This window comes from Lissotriton vulgaris, chromosome 8 (assembly GCF_964263255.1).
Source record: "Lissotriton vulgaris chromosome 8, aLisVul1.2, whole genome shotgun sequence".
Lineage (NCBI taxonomy): Eukaryota > Metazoa > Chordata > Amphibia > Caudata > Salamandridae > Lissotriton > Lissotriton vulgaris.
The window spans coordinates 52,998,378-53,019,169 of NC_141696.1; the positions used below are offsets into that span (position 1 = coordinate 52,998,378).

Genomic DNA, 20,792 nt, shown 5'->3' on the forward strand with positions numbered 1-20,792 from the left:
TAGGTTGGTGAGTAAGGGCTTTCTAAAGAATCCACTTTGATTTTTTACCAACTTCTCCTCTCACAAGCAAGTGCACTCTTTCGTTGTTCTTGACCAAATTGTGAAATTCTACACAAACATTTTATTTCACACAGCCACCGTTTTCTTTATCATTAAATATGAGAAAACTTTTTTTATCTAAAGGTTTTATTGAGTTTCAAAGGATTACAGTAAAACAAACATAAACTTAAGCATATATAGTAAATTGTATGGAACAGTATGGTTGCCAAACAAGGTCCATCAGGGAAGATAAAATCTGAGCAATCCAACATATTTAGTGAAAAGACAACTAACCTACACACTTAACCAACATAATTGATAGCTTGTAATCGCATGAGATCGAGGAAGTGGTCGTCGGCATATCAAGGCGGGCAGCGCATGATATATCCACCCAATATGTCCATTGGTGAAACTAGGATAAATTGGGGATAAACAGGTAAACAACAGAATAACTGAAAAGATGACAAAATAATTGGGAGGAAGACAGGGAAAATTTGGAGCATGGGGATAGGGAGGAGAGAGAATAGAGAATGGAAGAGAAGGAGCGTAAGTTCAGAAAGACTGAAAAGAAGGAGAAGAGTGAGAGCTCACTCAAGCTAAGGAGGGCCTGACCTAAATACCTAACCTAACTACAGTATTGACGTATAGGTAAGGAACTTTGTTCAGAGAAGCCAACTTGCCTAATGACCCATATGTATAAAGGGGGAACAGCCTTTACCACAAAACCTTTACAACAAAAAGCAATTGCAACACATTTTTTACATTGCAATTACTTTTACTTTTACCTTGCAAGTCTTAACAACGAAAGTGATAAGTAGTTTATATATTTTAAAGGGTAATTAAAAAAGGTGGGCTCGAGGGGGTCTACCCACTTAAAATATAAAATGTTAGCAAACCTGTTAATGAGATAAATGTAATTTCTAATATACATTGTTGACAATAACGTATTAAGAATTAATGTATAACTTTTGAACAGTAGGTCGCAGTGTTAGACTGAGAGTGGATTTTATCTACCAGTAAGTCTTGTAAAAGTATGCGTGGAAGTGGATTGCATGGGGGAGGTATTTCAAATGTGAGTGAATGTGAATGCGTGGTATGCATTGTAAAATCTGCCTAGTAAAAAACGTGCGTGGTGAATGAACGTGAGGTAAGGCCATACAACCATATAACGGCATGAAATGCGTTACTTACCTGTAACAGCAGTTATCCAGTATTGGTGTCTTTCATAGATTCACATGCCTGAATCATTCCCCGTCGCCGAGACGGGAGCCTCCGGTACATAAAAAAGTAATGTCCTAAGGACATACATAGAGAATATAGGCCGAAGGGCCTCCCCTTTGGGGCCTTTCCACGTCCTTATGTAAAAAGGACCGAACTCTCATCGTTAGCCAATCAGCTCCGACCTCCCTCTAGAACCTTCCCGGGAGGAGCCTCAGTCCCTCAGATTTTCGTACGCACCCAGATAGGGTGTCGCAATGTAGACATAGAGGTACGTGAGTCCTTACCGGGGAGGCGGGAGGGTTGCATGTGAATCTATGAAAGACACCAATACTGGATAACTGCTGTTACAGGTAAGTAACGCATTTCTTATCCAGTATTTGGGTGTCTTTCATAGATTCACATGCCTGAATCAGAGTAGCCAGCAGTTATACATGCATAGTGGTAAAGCACATTCTCACAACCAGCAGGCCTGCATAAAGTACAGACAACGTGAGAGAAACATGGCAATATACAGTCATGCATATAGCAGAAAAAAAAAACCATGAAGAATGTGCATACCTGGATGGCGGGACGAGGTAAGGCTCACCTTATTGGAAGAGATGGCGCAGCACCGCTTGTCCCACTGCAGCGTCCTTCTGCAGTTCGATGTCCAGGCAGTAGTGCCTGGAAAAGGTGTGCGGGGACTTCCAGGTCGCCGCTCGGCAGATGTCCAGGATCGTCACTCCAGCGAAGAGCGCCGCTGACGTTGACATCGCTCTGGTAGAGTGGGCAGCCACTCGGTCCGTCAAAGGCCGTCCGGCCTGATCATGGCAGAAAGCAATCGCTGAAGAAATCCAGCGGGAGATGCTCTGTTTTGTCAAGGGCAAACCCATGCGCGGGTTGCTGTAGGCTACAAAGAGTTGAGAAGACTTCCTGACCTCTTTGGTCCTGTCCAAGTAGAATTTGAGACACCTTTTAAGGTCCAAGGAATGCAGCGCCCTTTCTGCCGCTGTGGAAGGGTTCGCAAAAAACGACTTGAGGACAATTGGTTCGTTCAGATGAAAGTCTGACGGCACTTTAGGAATGAATTTAGGGTTGGGCCTGAGTACCACTCGGTCGTGCCTGAATTGGAGATACGGTTCCTGAGTAGACAGCGCTTGAAGTTCGCTGACTCGTCTGGCCGACGTCAGGGCGAGCAGGAGTGCCGTCTTCCATGAGAGATGTTTGAGAGTGGCCCGGTGTATGGGCTCGAAAGGGTGTTTCATTAGTTGGTTGAGCACCAAGTTCAATTGCCAGGTCGGAGGGACTTTCCGAGGCCTCGGAAAGGATCTGTAGAGCCCTTTCAGAAATTGCTTTATCAGTCGACTGGACCATAGGGAAGGTCCAGATGAGGTCCTGGTGAATCTAGAAATCGCAGCCAGATGAACCTTAATGGAGGCGTGAGCCAGCCCCGATTGAGCCAGGTGGAGGAGGTACGGTAGCAGCTGTACTGGGGTGACCCGGAGAGGGTGTAAGCCTTGTTCCGAACACCACAAGCAGAACCTCTTCCACTTCAGCGAGTAGGTCTTGTTCGTGCTGCCCGCCCTCGCTTTGGCTAGTACGGCCCTGCAGTCCTGCGGGATCTCTAGGTCTCCGAACTCTCGGTGCTCAGGAGCCAGGCCGATAATTTGAGCGAACAGAGGTTCGGGTGGTGTACCTGGCCTCCGGACATCGTTAAGAGGTTCGGGTGTTGTCGCAGGTGAATCGGGGGCTTGATGGAAAGGCGAAGCAGGTCCGAGAACCAGTGTTGTCTCGGCCAGTACGGAGCAATCAGGATCAGGGTGCACGGCTCCGTCTTCATCTTCCGGAGGAGCCTCGGTATCATCGGGAACGGAGGAAAAGCGTACGCAAACACGCTGAACCAGCCGATGGAAAAAGCATTTCCCAGCGACCCCCGTTGGGGATGCCAGCTTGCGTAGCTTTGGCATTTGGCGTTCCCTGCCGTCGCGAAAAGATCGATCCTCGGGGTCCCCCATTGCGAGAAGACGTGGGCCACCGTGTCGCCGTTCAGCTCCCATTCGTGGGAGAGAGAGGTCTGTCTGCTGAGGGCGTCCGCGATAGTGTTGTCCTTCCCGGCAACGTACTCCGCTTTGAGGGAGAGCCCGTGTGCCACCAACCAGTTCCAGATTTTTTGCGATTCTCTTGAGAGAGAGAGAGATCGCGTTCCCCCTTGTTTGTTCAGGTAGTGCATCGTCGTGGTGTTGTCCGTTTTGACGAGCACCGGGGAAGTTCCGATACGTGGCAGGAATGCCTGCAGAGCCAGATACACTGCCCTCAGTTCCAAGAGGTTGATGTGTAGTTGTTTCTCCTGGGCGTCCCATTTGCCGCTGACTCGAAGGTCCAACAGAACCGCGCCCCAGCCTTCCAGTGAGGCATCTGTCGTGATGACCAGAGGTGCCGGCGGCAGGAGGAACTGCAAGCCGGCCGTCAGGTGTGTCCGGTTTCTCCACCACAGAAGGGCCTTTGTGATGGCCGGTGTGATTGTGATAATGTCCTCGAAGGAGCCGGAACTCTGTTTCCATTGTCTTGCCAGCGCCTCCTGCAGGGGACGCATGCGGAGCCTGCAGTGTGGTATGAGGAGAATGCAGGAGGACATCATCCCTAGCAAGGAGGTGAATGTCCTGACTTTGATGCGAGACTTCTTGGCCACAGCCGCGGCCAGAGACAGTATTTTGTTGGTCCTGTCCTCCGAGGGGAAAGCCTTTGCGCGCTTCGTGTCCAAGGTAGCCCCTAGGAAGGTGATCCTCGTTGATGGAGTAGTGCAGGATTTTTTGAGGTTGATCGTCAGACCCAGCTGTTGAAAAAGAGCGCTGCAGGCGTTGGAGGAAGCAGTCGCGCCCTCCGGGGAGGGCGCCTTCACCAGCCAGTCGTCCAGGTAGGGGAATACCTGGTGACCCCTTTGTCGCAGGAAGGCTGCCACCGGCGCCAAGCACTTCGTGAAGATACGTGGCGCAGATTTGAGGCCGAATGGCAAGACCTTGAACTGGTAATGTCTGCCTGCTATTTCGAACCGTAGGTACCTCCTGTGCCGTATGAGGATGGGGATATGGTAGTAGGCGTCCTGTAAGTCCAGGGAGACCATCGAGTCTCCTCTTTCCAGCGCCCCCAGGATCTCCTGGATTGTGACCATCCGGAAGGATTCACTCCGCAGGAAGGCGTTGAGCGCCCGGAGGTCTAAGATCGGCCTCCATTTGTCCCCTTTCTGTTGGACTAGGAAGAAGTGGGAATAAAAACCCTTCCCCTTCTGGGACTCTGGGACTCTTTCGATGGCTCCTTTGACCAACATGGCGGATACTTCCTTGAGAAGGAGGTGCAGGTGTTTGTGAGCACGCTTCAGCGGAGGAGTGTTGGGAGGGGTGTTGACCATTTCGAGGGAATGTCCAAATTGAATTATTTGTAGTACCCACCGATCCGTAGTGATTTTTCGCCAATTTTGGCAGAAGTGGGTCAGTTTTCCCCCAATTCGAAAGGATTGAGACGGTGGTGGGACTGGCTGGAGTAAATGGTCACTGGCGGCCGCCAGTGCCCTTCTTGGCGGATTTGCCTCTGAAGGACGACCTCCCATAGGACGACTGTCGGGTCTGTTGTTTGTGCTGGGGCTGGTTCCTGTTGCCGTAGGAGTAAGACGACCGATTTTGGTAGGAACCTCTGTAGGAGTACTGACCTCTGGAGCGGCCCCCCCGAAAGGACTGGTTCCGGGACTGGAGGGAGCCCAGAGCCCTCGCCGTATCGGTATCTTTCTTGATGGCCTGGAGTGCTTCGTCTATCTTCTCCCCAAAGAGAAATTGACCATCGAACGGCATGTCCAGCGCCTTAGATTGGACCTCTTGTCGAAAGGACGTTGCTTTGAGCCAGCCTTGGCGGCGGAGCACGGCAGCCCCGGCCAACTGGCGGAATCCCGTCATGGCTGCGTCGATGGCGCAGTCGATGATTTCTGCCGCAGAGTTTTGTCCTTCCGCTAGGAGAGCTTTCACTTCGTCCTGGACCGTGGATGGCAGACCTTGCAGATAGGGGGCTATGTCTTCCCATAGCTGGCGGTTGTAGCGCCCAAGTAGGGCGATGGAATTCGCCACTTTGATGGTCATGGCGGACGTGGTAGAGAACCGTTTGCCTATGGTGTCCAGTTTCCTTCCTTCCTTGTCAGGGGGTGCGGACAGCGGCGAGGAGGGGTTGCGGGATTGCTTTTGGGCCGCCTGAGTCACAACCGAGTCCGGTTTGGGGTGGCCGGTCAGGCAGGCTGGCGCGGTGATTGGGGCCTTATATTTTTTGTCTAGGCGCGGAACCACCGCAGGCACCGAGGCAGGCGTAAGCATCAGCTTCTTGCCCTGTTCCCACAGAAAGTCTATAAGTGGAATAGACTTGGCCAATTTCTGGCTGTGCTCCTTGAAATCATGGAGGAAGCATTCCGTTTCCGTGGATTCCACCGCCATGTGAAACCTCTTTGCTGCCCTGTCCACCAGTTTGTGGAAACCCCCAACGTCCGCCGTCTCAGATTGGCGCGGTCGCGGGGATGCCGGGGTAGACGAATGGTGTGATGACGCAGCATCGGCATCGTCGTCTCTGTGGTCCGAGTCAACGTCTTGCACTTCGCCTTCCTCCAAGTCCGTCTCCTCCTCCTCGCCTTCCGAGGAGTCCTCCACCTGAGGCTGGGGCCGAGTGCGAGGCTGGGGTTGGTTCCGAGGACGGGCCTGGAGAGCGGAAGGGCGCGAGGCCGACGGTTGCGCTTGGGTGACCGGCACCTGGGTTCCGCTGTCGGCATCCGGGAACCGTTGTTTATAGTCCTGCACCAGGGAGCGCAAATCGTTGACCAGAGACAGGGGCAAACAGATCATCGGGGTGTTCTCCGTGTTGACGTTCATGGAGCGTTCCTGATACATAACTTCGTCCCGGTCCTCGTGAACGTCCTGGTTTTCCTCGTCGGACTCCTCACTCTGCAGTGTCACCTGCTCTTGCTCGGGTGCCAACTCTACCGTTGGGGGAACCGAGGAAGTTGGAATCGAGTGAATGGAGACTTCGACCAATCTAGATTCTTTCCAAGATGGCGCCGGGGTCTCTTCCGACGACGTGCGTGAAGCTGGCGCGCCCGCCGTGTGTGTTGGTGACTTGAACGCCTCCGTTAGTGTCGATGGCATCAAATTCTGCGGGGATAAGTGAATCGCCGTCTTACTGGTGGTAGAGCCTTCGACTTGAGATTTCTTGGGTGAAGGCGGACCTTTTGAACTTGACCTCGACCGTTTAGGTGACGATCCTTCGGTATGAGATGTCTTCGGCGAAGGCGTACCTTTAGATTTAGACCTCTTAGGTGACGACGACGCAGATAGTGGCGATGGTCCGGTATTAGTCTTGGACGAAGGCTTCGGAGGAATGGTCGAGGAGACCGGTGCGCCTGAGGACGCAGTGGTGGTCGTTGTGGCCGTCGCGGAGGGCGATGAGGCCGTAGTGGTCGACACAGTGGTCGCGACCGAGGTGGTCCGCTTAGTAGATGGAGCGGGTTTCTTGAACCTCTGGCCGTCCTTAACAGACACGGAGGAGGTGGTGGAACGTGCCTCCGAAGGTTTCCTGTGCGCCTTCTTAGGAGGAGTGTCTGTCTCTCCAGGGGACTGCACCCTGGGTCTCTTCTTGGAGACTTTGGAGGTCACGGAGACACTACCCTCGGAAGATTCCAGAGTGTCTCGGACCTTAAGCCTGTCGAGCCATTCGAGAAGGCGAGCCTCTCTTTCCTTAACAGTCTTCTTTGGGAAGGCTCTACACACCCTACACTTGTCAGGGACGTGGTCAGGGTACAGGCAATATAAGCACAGATCGTGCTTGTCCTCCGCTTGAATCCGCTGCTTGCCGCAGGAGGAACAGGCCCTGAGAAGGGCTTTCTTTTGCGAGTCCGCCATGGATGAAGCCTTCTTATTGGATTCCGACATGGGAGACAGTAGTCGAAGATAGGATATGTATCCTGTTTGTGCAAAGTGTACTTCCAGCGAAGTTTGAGACATCGAAGCAAGAAAAACCTGAAGAGCTCAGGTTGGAGACTCCCTAGCACAACGTGCGGTAGAAAATCTGAGGGACTGAGGCTCCTCCCGGGAAGGTTCTAGAGGGAGGTCGGAGCTGATTGGCTAACGATGAGAGTTCGGTCCTTTTTACATAAGGACGTGGAAAGGCCCAAAAGGGGAGGCCCTTCGGCCTATATTCTCTATGTATGTCCTTAGGACATTACTTTTTTATGTACCGGAGGCTCCTGTCTCGGCGACGGGGAATGATTCAGGCATGTGAATCTATGAAAGACACCCAAATACTGGATAACTACTGTTTCCCTTACCAGCTGTGTTGTGGTGAGATAGCCACTACCTTTTCACTTGGGCTGGGCACCAGCTCCTTAAATGGGTGACCAATGCCCACATCTATGGTATGATACATTGTTAGTCAACTTCCATCCGAGAAGAAATACTTTTAGTGCGATGGTGAATAGCAGGTCAAGAAGACCCAGGTCCAAGTCCGCAAGGACAATTGGTATAGGGGAGGCAAAGGAGACAAGCATGATCGTTGGAAGGTCCAGGGAGATGGGAGTGTTGAATAGTTTACTGAATTGAGAAGTGATGTCACTCTAGTAAGAGGACAGAGAGGGACATGAAAAAGATGTGCTCCAGGTCACCATGTGTTGCACTGCATGACCAGCAGTTTCCAGAATCTATAAGCATGCGTTAAACAAGTATTTGTGATGCAATAGGTCTCGCAACTGCGAGTTTTGGAGCTATTGGTATTGTAAATGGTATTGTAAATGGCAATGCCTTTTATTTACGTGTTAGTTTTTAAAACATAAATAAAAGGCATTGTCATTTACAATGCCAATAGGTTAAACTCTTGCAAATGCGAGAACTATTGCATTGCAAATGCTTGTTAATTAAAACCTGACGTTTCCTTAGCTCGAGGCCCTTAAAACAAAGAGTGGTGCTCAACCCTTCGGCCCCCCACCTATAAGACTCCTCTGCCTCACCATATTCTCAGACTCTCGCTAAAAGAACACGATCCATTGTAACCTCTATACCAGTCACTGACCCCCCTCAACGTCCCAAAAATATGTACTGCTCACCACACCCCAAATACGCTCCCAACATACAAGGGTGTGTGACCCTCAAAGTAACTCACGGGATCTGTAATGCCCACCACACCCTTCAGTACACGTAATGTACTCCCCCATAAGATTACACAGAAACGTAAACTTGCACAATCTGTTCTGCTCCCCGTGGCAGGCACCAACCACTGAAAGTCCCCCAAAACAAGGGCTCTATGTTTTAGTCACTGACACTCCTAAGCTTTGTATTTCCCAAACTTTTTCCACCGCCCGGAACCAACAAGCCTATAAATCCCAGCTACCCCCCCATTTGTACCCTTTCAATACGATATCACCACTGTTGTATTTCCACATTCGCCCTAACTTCCTCACCCAAATAAATGTCCCCGAAAGAGCCACTGCCGATCTTCCGACCCAGTCGGTATCTGTTCCCGACCCGAAGCTCCATGGCTCTATCGTTCTGTTCGGCTCCCCGGCCTGTTGGATCTCCCCCGGTCCAGAGACTCCTTGTCACCGCGAATACAGTTTTAATTCTTCTGGCACCTTCCCGAATATGCGGTTTTTAGTCCCCGGTTCCGTCTTTTGGACCCAGCAAAAGCTGATTGTCTTCTCCCGGATGGTCTGCCTCCTGTTCCAGAGTTTCACCTCTCGCCTCCTCCGGTTCCCCCCCCCGGTCAGACCCCGGGCGTCACTGTCCCCATAGCTCACTCGGCCCCTGGTAGCGGTGGACTCTCAATGGCTTGCTCGGGCTCCGGGGCTCTTTCTCAGCCACTGCTTGCACCGAGGAGCAATCAGACAGCCCCGGATTACGTCGGATGCCAGCTGCCCCTGCGCCCGATCAGTTCTTTCTACCCGGACTACAGTCAGCCATACTCTGTGATGTCACTTCCTTGAAAACGGCGGACTAAATATTGGGGGAGTTGGGTTAAAAGGAAAAGCATTTCTTTGCACATTATATGCAGTAAGGAAAACATTCACAAATAGTGTGCTGCACCACGTATTTTTAGGAACACCATAATGTTTAAAGGCATCCTGCAACAAACATAACCAGCACCGCCTCTCCCCTACCTCCTCCACCGCCCAGGAACGCACAGGAATGATGGCACAAACAAAACAAACAAAAAAAACCGGGGCGGAAACAGGATACTGAATCCCGCCCCTCCAGGACTCCCTGACCTGCCTCATGGTTGCCAAGGCAATGTTTCTAAAAATATTGTCGTGCTACAGTAAGGCAGGTCATGGAGTCCTCAAGAGGCGGTATCCAGACCAGACAAATCTGCTAAACAGGAGCTTTTTCCAATGGCAGGCCTCCGTTTCGAGAGGCCTGCCAATGGAAAAAAGGGGCGTGGCTTCACGCCATACTGAAATCCCCTTCTCATAATATCTCTTTGCCTGCAGCAGCGCATGTGATGCAACGCAGGCTTCGACCTAAAAAGTCTGGTCGGGGTCCAGTAAAGGAAATGAGTTGTTTGGGAAAATGAAGGAATGAGTTTATTTTGAAATCGGTGAATGCAGATTTTAATCCAAGCCTCTTGTGGTATACCAGGTTTGCCTTTACTTGCAGGACTAGATGCCCATTTGGTCTACAAAGCAGAGGGCTGAAAGGGAGAGGTGTTGCCCAGAATTTAATAAATCTTAGATGCTATGTGCCCTCCAGCTTATATGCTTCTAAGTGAGGAGAAAAGAGATGTGTTTAATCGGGGCCCTAAGTTTGGAAGCCTTTACTGTGATCTTTAAGAAGTCATAAAAATCACGTAGTAAAGTTATGTTTCGCATGGAGTGTAGTAAAGGTTAAGGGTTCAGTGTTTTCAAAAAGAGCTTATATGATGAAAATACCTTTGTGTGGCCTTTCAGAGTAACTCACGGGAGCAGTTAGTGGGGTGAGGGGTATTGGGGAATGTGAGAGGTCATGATGTTGCATGTGGAAGAGTCAGGGGGGAGTTGCGAGCAGAAGGGCGGAGCAGTGGCCGAGTTTAGTTTGACAGAGGACTGCCCATATGCTTGAAGGACTACCTTGCTGTCTGACAAGGAAGACTGAGCCTGCTTGGCTTTATTCCAGGCTAACCAGAGTAAATCCAAGGGTCAGTTGGTTGACCACCTGTTTGAACTACAGGGACGCAACAAACTTCAGAGGCCTCCCTGCAACTGCCCAGCTGCAACTGTAACCTGCCTGGACCTGCTGACCTCTGTTGGGGTGAGTCCCTGACCTCCAAAGAGATGGTTGCCCAGGTCCTGTACTGTTGGCTGGCAGTAGAGTGTACTACGTCTAAATAAAAGGAAAGCATCCTGACATTTGTGTTCCTTTCAACCGCAAACCGGCCAGTTTGCGCCAAGACTCTGCTGCCTGTAATGACCACCAGCACAAATCTCCGGTGAACCCTGCTCGACAGCGATGAACGGTAATGTCAAACCTGCACTTCGATCTACGGCAACGACTGCCGTTGACGCTAAGCTGGCTCTTCGTGCTGAAGCAAAAACCATCCATGACACCCAAACTGCTCTTCACAGTACACCAATGACGTTCCGCTCCTATTGGCTGCCTCCAACGCGAACAGAACTCTTTGTGCCAGACTTATAAGGTAACTTGTAAGCAAGTCTAACCTGGTTCCTGTATCTGACCTACGCTCTATCTCTGTCGGCCTGAACTTGTGACTTTCCCCCGGGCTAGAGGGACCAGATGACAGGGAATGCTGCATTGTTCTTTCAGATGTTATTTTCGCTAAAAACCTTAAAACTGCATATCTCCGATTGTACTGATTGGATTTTTGTTGTTCTGATATCATTATATGTATTAAAATGTACTCTATTGTTCTAAATTGGTTTGGGATTTTTCTTGTCACTTTATCGCTATTTGTGTGTTGCATACATACTTTACACATTGCTTTGAAGTAAAGCCTGACTGGTTTGTTCCAAGCTCCCAGAAGGTTACGCTCAGGTCAATTTAGGGACTTTTGTGGTTCACCCTGACAAGGATTGTGGTTGTTGCCTGAATGGGCTTCCACCCCGTCAACCAATAACCCAATGTCTTACAATCACCTAAGCACTCGTATATATCACATATTAGAGAGCACCAAGCAGGTTTATCACTGGCACCCACTGTGACGTCTGCTTTATTGTATATATTCTTTTGCAATTCAAGTACCTTTTGACTTTTACTATTTGTTAGCATTGTCTACTTGGCGTCCACTGTGTTTATTTACTGTGGACTCTAAATATAGAATGGGACCCCTGAGTTTGGTTGAGTACCCAGTTTTCTAAACTCACATTTTACCCCCATGTGTGGTTTGTGCATGGGTGATTAACTGCAGTAACGGTCCACTAATCACTGCTCCATCTTCTTCACATTCTCTTGGTTTTTAAAAAGACTGTCACTCTAAAGAGTTTGTGGCAGCAAAGGCCTGTCAGGCTTCATGCGAACAGAGCATGAAGAAAGGTTTGAGCTGGATTAAATGTGAAGAATCAACTCTAATGGCAATGCATACGGAATGGCTCTGAAAGATCACAAATGACTGACCTAAACAACCTTACAGAACCGTTTTAGCCACATTCTTAGAAAATCTATTCCAGTTTAATGGTCACTCTAGGAACAAACACTGGCTAACATGAATGTAGGTTCAGAATATCTAACAAATTAGAGCATGACACAAAGTTGTACTTTTGTATCCCTAAAGAGGAAATATGAGATCCAAGGTAGTGTACGTGTGAACGCAGGTCTAGTCAAGATCTACACAAGAAAATCATCCATTGCAAATGAGATTTCTGGCATCTAATAAATTGTAAGGAATATGCTACTTACCAGTATGCATCTGTTCTTGGCATAGAGGGCTGCAGAGTGGTACATTATGAATAGATCGCCATCTGGTGTTGGGCTCGGATGATTGCACTTTGTTTTTCTCTTGGAGAGTCTTTGGTATCCTGGTGACTCCTTCTTTGGTTGGTAGTGCGCATGGGCATCGGCTCCATCCTTAGATTGTTTTGCCATAGTAGGGTTAGATGGAGTAGTATGATAGAATACAGATAGGAATGCCCATGTAAGTGTATCTAAATAAGATAATGTTGGAACAGACACAGGTTTCCGGGGAGGCTGGGAGGGCATGTACCACTCTGCAGCCCTCTATGCCAAGAACAGATGCATACTGGTAAGTAGCATATTCCGTTCGAGGCATATGGGCTGCAGATGGTACATTATGAATAGACTATACAGCAGTTCTCTCCCTAGCGGTGGTCGCCCGTGTCTGTTGCAACTGTCTGAAATAAAGTCTTTAATACAGCTTGTCCCACTCTAGCTTGTTGTGTTGTGTGCACATCTACACAATAGTGCTTTGTGAAGGTGTGCAGTGTAACCCAGGTAGCTGCTTTGCATATGTCATCTAGTGGAATGTTTCCCAAAAATGCCATAGATGCTCCTAGTTTACGTGTAGAGTGAGCTCTAGGAGGAACAGTTAATGTTCTCTTTGCTTTTAATTAGCATATTTGAATACATTTTACAATCCATCTGGCAATGCCCGCTTTAGAGATGGGATTGCCCTTATGTGAAGGAGAAAACGCAACAAACAGCTGTTTTGTCTTTCTGAAAGTTTGTGTTCTTTCTATATAGTACAATATTGCCCTTCTGACATCCAATGTATGTAGTGCCCTTTCCGCTACCGTTTGTGGTTTTGGAAAGAAAACCGGTAATTCCACTGACTGATTGATGTGGAATGCAGAAATTACCTTTGGTAGGAATTTTGGGTTTGTTCTAAGAACCACTTTATTTTGGTGTAACTGCATGAATGGTTCTTGAATCGTAAAAGCCTGCAACTTACTTACTCTTCTAAGTGACGTGATAGCTATGAGGAAGGCCACCTTCCATGTGAGGAATTGTATTTCACACCTATGCATAGGTTCAAATGGTGGCCCCATTAGTCTGGTAAGCACTATGTTGAGATTCCAGACTGGGGAAGGTGGTCGTCTTGGTGGAATGACTCTTTTGAGTCCCTCCATGAAAGCTTTAATTGCTGGTACTTTAAACAGGGACAGATGTTGCCTGTTTTGTAGGTACGCCGCTATAGCTGCGAGATGAACTCTGATAGAGGTGTATGCTAAGTTACATTGCTGCAAGTGTAGTAAATAACAGATGATCTGTTTAGTGGATGCGTCCAGAGGGTTGATGTGCTTACTGTTACAGTGTATAGCAAACCTCTTCCATTTTGCTCTGGTGGTAGGACGTCTTGCTTGTTTAATGATTTACATACATTCTGGTGGTAAATCTAAATATCCAAACTCTATGACCTCAGGAGCCAGATCGCTAGGTTCAATTGTTTGGGATCTGGGTGCATTATTTCTCCATGGTTCTGTGTAAGGTGCATGGGTAATAATTTTAGCTTTTGATGTGGCACCTGTGAGAGTTGTAGTAGCGTGGTGAACCACGGCTGTCTTGCCCACGTGGGTGCCACTAGTATCATTGTCATTGAGTGCTGCTGCAGTTTCCGAACCACTAACGGGATTAGTGGGAGAGGGGGGAAAGCGTAAGCAAATCTGTTGGACCAATTTATCCATAGTGCATTGCCCTGGGACCGTTGGTGTGGGCACCTGGATGCGAAGTTTTGGCATTTTGCGTTCTGATGATTGGCAAACAGGTCTATCTCTGGTTGCCCCCATCTTTGGAAGAATGTCTGCATTACTTGGTCGTGCAGCTCCCATTCGTGTACTTGTTCTGACTGTCTGCTTAGGATGTCTGCTATCTGATTTTGAACTCCTGGTAGGTGTTCTGCTAACAGATAGATCTTTTGAGGAATGGCCCATCTCCAAATGTCCTGTGCTAGTTTGGATAGTTGGAGAGAGTGTGTCCCCCCTGTTTTTGAATATAATACATTGCAGTCATGTTGTCTGTTCTGATCAGGACTGCCTTGTTTGTTATCTGTATTTGGAAAGCTTTTAGTGCTAGAAATACTGCTAATAGTTCCAAGTAGTTGATGTGCAGTTTCTTTTGCTGCACACTCCACTTCCCCTGCACTGTGTATTTGTCCATATGCGCTCCCCATCCGGAGAGCGATGCGTCCGCTGTTATTATCACTTGTGGAATCGGTTCTAGGAACGACCGTCCTTTGGAAATGTTTTTTGTGTTCCACCACTTCAGAGAGCGATGCGTACGGTCGTCTACCAACACCAGATCTGTAATCTGACCTTGAGCCTGATTCCACTGTGTCGCTAGACACTCCTGTAGTGGACGCATTTGTAGTCTGGCATGTGGTATTAGCAGTATGCAGGAGGACATCATGCCTAACAGTTGCATAAACACACGTGCTGGTAGTGAGTGTTGTGGTTGAAATCTTTGTATAAACCCGACCATTGTTTGTATCCTGATCGGATTGGGGTATGCTATTGCTCTTTCTGTGTCTATAGTAGCCCCCAGGTATTGCTGAATCTTGTTTGGTTGCAGGTGTGATTTTTTGTAGTTCACCGTAAACCCTAGGTGGTGCAGCAATTGAATTGTCTTCTGTGTGTTGTGAAGACATTCTTCTTGTGACTTGGCCTTTATTAACCAATCGTCCAAGTAGGGGAAGACATGTATTTGTTGTCTTCTCAGGTGTGCTGCCACCACAGCTAGGCATTTTGTGAACACTCTTGGTGCCGTTGTGACCCCGAACGGAAGGACTTTGAATTGATAATGTTGTCCTTCCACTACAAACCTTAGGTATTTTCTGTGGGCTTTGTGAATTGGGATATGAAAGTAAGCGTCTTTAGGATCCAGTGTAGAAAGAAAGTCCCCTTTCTTCAGTAAAGGAAGTACTTGTTGGAGCGTGACCATGTGGAAATGTTCCGAATTTATGTATGCATTGAGAGGTCTTAGGTCTAAGATTGGTCTTAGGGACCCATCTTTTTTGGGGATTAGGAAGTATAGAGAGTATACTCCTGTCCCTTGTTGGTGTTTTGGAACCTTCTCTATTGCATGCTTTTGTAGCAGTGCTAGTACTTCTTCCTTTAACAATGTCAGATGATCTTGACTCATTGGACGCTGTTTGGGGGGGATGTTTGGTGGGGTAGCTGTGAGTTCTAGGCAATAACCATGTTGGATAATTTGTCTCACCCACTTGTCTGATGTGATGTTTTCCCAGACAGGTAGGAACTGTGATAGACGTCCCCCGACCGGTGTTATGTGGTCTGGGGGAAGTTCTATGAAGTCACTGTTTTGGGGTTGAGGCGTTGCGGTTGTTATTATTTCCGCGGCCTCTACCCTTGTTGTTGTTACCCCTGTAACTACCTCTTGAATTACCTTTGGGTGATGTAGGTGTGAAAGAGGTGGATTGCTGATTTGTTCCTGTATTTTTTGAGCCTCCTCTATAGGTGGATCTACGAAAGGAACCTCTTTGTATTGGCTGTTGCAATGCTCCCATTGACTTAGCCGTTTCTGTATCTTTTTTCATTTTTTCTAAGGTCTCATCTGTGCTTGAGCCAAAAAGTGTTTTTTGATCAAATGGTTGGTTCAATAAGGACGTTTGTACTTCCTGTTTGAATCCTGAGATTCTAAGCCATGCATGTCTCCTTAACATAACACTGGTGTTGATGGATCTTGCTGCAGTGTCTGCTGCATCTAGGGCGCACTTAATGGAAGTATTACTTATTATCTTTCCTTCCTGTATTAACTGATCTGCCCTTTTTTGATGTTCTTTGGGGAGATGTGTGATGAGTTTTTCTAATTCATCATAATGTGCCCTGTCATAAAGTGCAAGTAATGCCTGTGTATTGGCTATACGCCAGCTATTTGCTGCTTGTGATGCTACTCTCTTGCCAGATGCATCTATTAATTTTGACTCTTTATCAGGTGGAGGAGCCTCTCCTGTAGATAATGAGTTCGCTCTTTTACGAGCGTTTGAAACTACAAGCGAGTCCAGAGGTACCTGCCCTTTGATAAATACTGGATCCTTTGGAGCCGCCTTATATTTTTTATCAATTCTTGGGTTTAACACCCTAGCCCTCACTTGGTCTTTGAATATTTCCTCTGTGTGGCTGAGAAGACCCTTCAGCATAGGTAGACCCTGTGTTATCATCAGGTGGTGAAGGCTTTGAGGGATATAACTCAGCGCCATCTTAGGTGAGGGAGAGACACTCGCCCTGCCAGGACCCACGTGACATCCAGCCGGCCATTTAAGATGGCCGCTAGACAAGTGCGCAGCGACGGTGCGCAGCGGGGGCGCCGTAGGGGCGCCGGAGGTGCGCCAGAGGTAAGCCCGTTTGCGCCCGTTCGCGCATCGGACGCGCTTAGGGCCGCTACCTCTGGCCCATCCGGTTCAATTCGTGCTGTCTATACTCGGGCTGAGCTACTTAGACTCAGACCTGATCAGAACCCGGTCAGGCATCCTACCTCTAGGCCAATTTCCTGTGGTCTGCTTAATGTCAGATCTCTCTGCAAGCACCACACGGAAATAGCCTTCCTCATTGAGTCTGAACAGCTCGATGTCCTCTTTCTCACTGAAACGTGGACTCGGGATGACTGTGAGGTCGAGCTGGGCCTAGCCTGCCCCCCAGGATACAAAATCAGCCATTCACCGCGCCCACTTAATCGTGGAGGGGGAATCGGATACATCTATAGAGACTCGCTTACCCTCTCCCAGCTAAAAATTCGAGAGGTACAGGGATTTGAACTGATGGGTTTCACAGTCAAACAGCAGGAGTCGATCTGCTGTTCGGGTGTCCTTTGCTACCGTCCCCCGGGACCAGCACCATCCATACCTCTTTTCATTGACCTGATTTATGAACTTGCTAGCTCCCACTGCAAGCTTTTGGTTCTTGGAGATTTTAACCTGTGGGCAGGCAGCTCGCTGGATAATGCATTTTTCTCTCTCTGCCAAGCTTGTATAGATATCAACTTAGTACAGCTGGTGAACGCTTCTACGCATCGGAAAGGCCATACTTTGGACCTGGTGTTTGCGGACCCTCAATGGGTATCATTAGTGGACATCAAGTGCCAATACTGGACGGACCACTCTTTGATTAGGTTCTCCCTTTGTCTGGAGGACGCTACTTCGCGAAAGGCTGGACTACCTCTAGCGAAGCTAGAGAGACCTTGGTCCCGTATCCTCAACATCACTCCACTGCCGAACATTTTAGGTGAGGATTTTAAGCTTGGTAATACAGCCGAAGAAAGTTATACTCTCTTCTGTCAGTCCATATCTAGCTCGCTGGATAAGTTGGCGCCCCTTCGGAAGTCACGAGGGAGGGTGAACCGAGCCAGTCCTTGGTACACGAGCGAATTACGCCAGCTCAAACTTGACTGTAAACGCGCAGAAAGAGTCTGGAGGAAACAGTACCTAGACTCTGAGAAAATCGCATTTAGGTCTGCTATGCATAAATATAAAGCTCAAATCAAGATAGCGAAAGCGACCTTTCTTGAACTCACTTTGAATCAGGCCCCAAACAAGGCACAGGCCCTTTTTAAAATTGTTAAGGACCTTGCTCACCCTACGTGTGTGGCTAGTGCAGTCCCCTCATCGCAAGCTCTTTGTGACTCTCTTGCGGACGCCTTCGAGGAAAAAATCCGTAAAATCCTAGCAGGTCTGCAGGACCCACGGAATTCCACCACTGAGGAGGGAGCTCCGGAGGAGATGGCCAGTCGACCCCTGCAGAGGGTTACTCATCTCTGTCAGGAAGCTCCGGCCACGCCCTCCAGTCGACCCCGACCAGATGAGCAGTCCCCCAGCTCGGGAGCTCCGGCGGCGGAAGCCAGTCGACCCCAGCTGAGTAGCCCTCCTTCCCTTCTTTTGGATCAGGCTCTCAGCTTGGGAGCTCCGGCGACTGTGGCCAGTCGACCCCAGCTGAACAGCTCCTCCCTTTCAGGCCCAGACTCGGCCCCCTGCTTGGGAGCTCCGGCGATTGCAGCCAGTCGACCTCAGCAGAGTAGTCCTCTTCCTCCTTCTGTGGAGCCAGCTCTTAGTTTGGGAGCTCCGGCGAGAGAGGCCAGTCGACCCCAGATGAGTGGCCCCCCCGTTCCCATTTTGGATCAGGCTCTCTGCTTGGGAGCTCCGGCGATTGCAGCCAGTCGACCTCAGCAGAGTAGTCCTCTTCCTCCTTCTGTGGAGCCAGCTCTTAGTTTGGGAGCTCCGGCGAGAGAGGCCAGTCGACCCCAGATGAGTGGCCCCCCCGTTCCCATTTTGGATCAGGCTCTCTGCTTGGGAGCTCCGACGAGTGCAGCCAGTCGACCCCAGCAGAGTAGTCCTTTTTCTCCTTCTCTGGAGCCGGCTCTCAGCTTGGGAGCTCCGGCGAGCGAGGCCAGTCGACCCCAGCTGAGTAGTTTTCCCCTTCCTTCCCTGAAGGAGTTTGGCGACTTAGCCCTGACGATCTCATCTGGTTCGCCTTTGGATCCTCTCCCTCCAAGACTATGGAAGGTGTTTCAAGAGGACCTCTTCCAGTCCCTGCATGCCATCTGCTGCCAGTCATTCGAGACAGCCATTGTTCCAAGTTGCTGGAAGAAGGCAGTGGTATCCCCGCTTTTAAAAAAAACCTACGCTCGACCCTGCTTGCCTTTCTAATTACCGGCCAATCTCCCTGCTCCCTTTTCCGGTTAAAATTATGGAAAAACTGGTTACCCGTGCTCTGTCCAGCTTCTTAGAAGGCAACATCTGGTTGGATGAGACGCAATTCGGCTTTCGCCCAGCGCATGGGACGGAATCCGCGCTGGTGACCGTGCTTGACAATCTGCAGGTGCGAGTCGACAGTGGTCGGGCAGCATTCTTGGTGCTGCTCGACATGTCGGCCGCGTTCGACACGGTCAGCCATCCCACCCTGATCTCTAGGCTGGAGGAATGCGGGGTCAAAGACAAGGCCAGGGATTGGTTAATCTCCTACTTGGACTGCCGTCAGCAACGGGTTTCGTTACCCCCCTTCAGCTCAGAGGAGCGGAGAGTGGGACAAGGAGTACCCCAGGGCTCAGCCATCAGCCCTATACTCTTTAATGTCTACCTCCGCCCCCTAGTCCAGCTCATTAAATCCTTTGGTATCTCCGCATTTAATTATGCGGATGATACCCAGCTGGTCTTCTCTCTGGAGGGACAGGATGCAGTCACACTGGAGACTTTTCACCGGTGCATGCAGGCGACAGCGGAATGGCTCCGTCTGAACTCGTTACAGTTCAACGGAACAAAGACAGAGGTCTTACATTGTTCCACCGATCGAGTTCCTCGAGATCTCCCAGTCGACTTCTGGCCTCCGTCCTTCTCAGAGACGGTGTCTGCGGCACAATCAGCGCGCAATTTAGGCGTTACTTTTGGGCCTAACCTGCAGTTGGATCTACATGTAAACAAGACCACCTCTACATGCTTGCATGCATGATGCTGATTCGTATGCTGCGCAAGGTCCTTCCTCTCCTCCCTGAGCAAGCCAGACCAGAAGTAGTGCGTTGTACCATCCTAAGTCGACTTGACTATTGTAACGCACTACTTCTGGAGGCCCCGGTAACACTTCTGGGCAAGCTGCAAAGGGTGCAAAATATTGCTGCCAAACTCGCCCTTTCTCGCCCCTACCATAGCTCTTCTACGGCAGCACTGCGAGAACTTCATTGGCTGCCAGTCCATCTGCGGGTGCGCTACAAAGCAGCGTGTATTGTGTTCAGGGCTATTCATGGCCTGGGCCCCATCCCTTTGCGGCGAATGTTTGCCTGGTATCGTCCATCTAGAGCTCTACGCTCCTCGTCATCCAGGCTACTGGTAGTCCCGCGATTCCAGAGAGTGAGGATGGGTGGCCGCTCGTTCAGAGTAGCGGCAGCCAAACTCTGGAACTCTCTGCCTATATCCTTGAGAAGCCTTGAAGATCTCTTAGCTTTTAGAAAGGCTTTGAAAACTCATCTTTTTCCCAGGATAGGCTGAGCTATTGTTCTCACTGGAGTACGGGTCAAAGCGCCAGGATGCCCTTGGTGGTGACAGGTCGCGCTATATAAGTATGCCACAATACAATACAATACAATCGGTACCGAAGGCCTTGGTTCCGAAAGGTGCTTTTGTTTTCGATCGTCAATGTTCGGTGTTTTCGGCACCGAGTGTTTACTCGATTCCGACTTCTTCGGTGTCGAGTGAGTCTTCGACGTCGAATCGTGTTTCTGTTTCGACATGGAATGTTTCGATGCCGAGCTTTCCCTTGCATGAAGCTTCGGTGTCGAAGTCGATGTCAACCATTTCTCGGATCCGACATGGTGGGAGACCGAGTGTTTCGGTTTCAGTTTCGGTTTCGTTGCCGGGCCCGAAGGCGGGGCGTCAGAAACTTTTTTCTGCGGTTTGACCGGGCTCGAAGGCGGGGTCGTTACCACACGGGGTCGGTTTTTTGGTAAGGGGACGTCGTCACTCACGGTTTGTTGCACGTCGAGTTCTTCGACATCCGACTCGTCCCCTTCCGACCCCGACTGATCCTCATGATCCTCTTCTTCCTCAAGTTGCTCGTCTCCGAACAGCTCCGGGATCGCCTCCGACTGCATTCTGGAAAC

At 49.6% G+C, this 20,792-nt stretch overlaps 1 protein-coding gene across 1 annotated transcript in view; it reads right to left on the reverse strand.

Moving 5' to 3' along the window:
• The window catches only part of LOC147693361 (transient receptor potential cation channel subfamily M member 2-like), a 1,943,547-nt gene that overhangs the window by 1,739,892 nt on the left and 182,863 nt on the right, over positions 1-20,792 (reverse strand). The gene's annotated exons all lie outside the window — the stretch shown is intronic.